At 45.9% G+C, this 771-nt stretch overlaps 1 long non-coding RNA gene across 1 annotated transcript in view; it reads left to right on the top strand.

Moving 5' to 3' along the window:
• The first annotated feature begins 217 nt into the window (after positions 1-217).
• LOC122546364 overlaps positions 218-771 on the top strand; it is a 7,905-nt gene continuing 7,351 nt past the window's right edge. The window contains exon 1 of the long non-coding RNA XR_006310728.1: positions 218-302. This is a non-coding gene — a long non-coding RNA (uncharacterized LOC122546364). The remainder of the gene's footprint in view (positions 303-771) is intronic.

Here is a 771-nt window from a genome sequence, read left to right as displayed (position 1 = left end):
CTTCACTGGAGCCTGGAGGTTGAGACATGACGGGATAAAGATTTATGAAAACAAATGAGGTATATAGATCGATTTAATGGTAGTTGCCTTTTCCTCACGATGGGGGAATCTCAAGAGGAGGGGCCACGTTTTTAAGGTTAGAGGAGAGAGATGTTCAAAAAAAAAAGATATGGGGCAATTTGCTACACCGCGGGTGGTTTGAATGTGGAATGAACTTCCTGAGAAAGGGGTTGATGTGGGTACAATTACAATACTTAAAAGATATTTGGATAAACAGGTGAATAGGGAAGGGTTGGAGTGATGTGGGCGAGCAACAGGCAGCTGGGAAGAGTTTAGTTTTAGATTATGGTGGGTATCAACTGAAGGGTCAGTTTCCATGCTGTATGGCTCTATGACAAGAATATGGTTTTATTCCATTATTGAAGAAAGGATCAGGGCTGGGTCCACTGCTGTGCATCATCTACATAAACAATTTGGTTGAACATATATGAGTGATTGCGCGAAAGTTTGTTGATGATCAAATTAATGGTGTAGTGGGCGGCACAGTGGCACAGTGGTTAGCACTGCTGCCTCACAGCGCCAGAGACCCGGGTTCAATTCCCGCCTCAGGCGACTGGCCATGTGGAGTTTGCACGTTGTCCCCGTGTCTGCGTGGGTTTTCTCCGGGTGCTCCGGTTTCCTCCCACAGTCCAAAAGATGTGCAGGTAAGGTGAATTGGTCATGCTAAATTGCCCGTAGTGTTAGGTAAGGGGTAAATGTAGGGGTATGGGT

The sequence above is a fragment of the Chiloscyllium plagiosum genome, unplaced genomic scaffold (genome assembly GCF_004010195.1).
Source record: "Chiloscyllium plagiosum isolate BGI_BamShark_2017 unplaced genomic scaffold, ASM401019v2 scaf_73327, whole genome shotgun sequence".
NCBI lineage: Eukaryota > Metazoa > Chordata > Chondrichthyes > Orectolobiformes > Hemiscylliidae > Chiloscyllium > Chiloscyllium plagiosum.
Note: the sequence above shows the minus strand (reverse complement) of the source record. Positions and strands in the feature narration are given on the sequence as shown.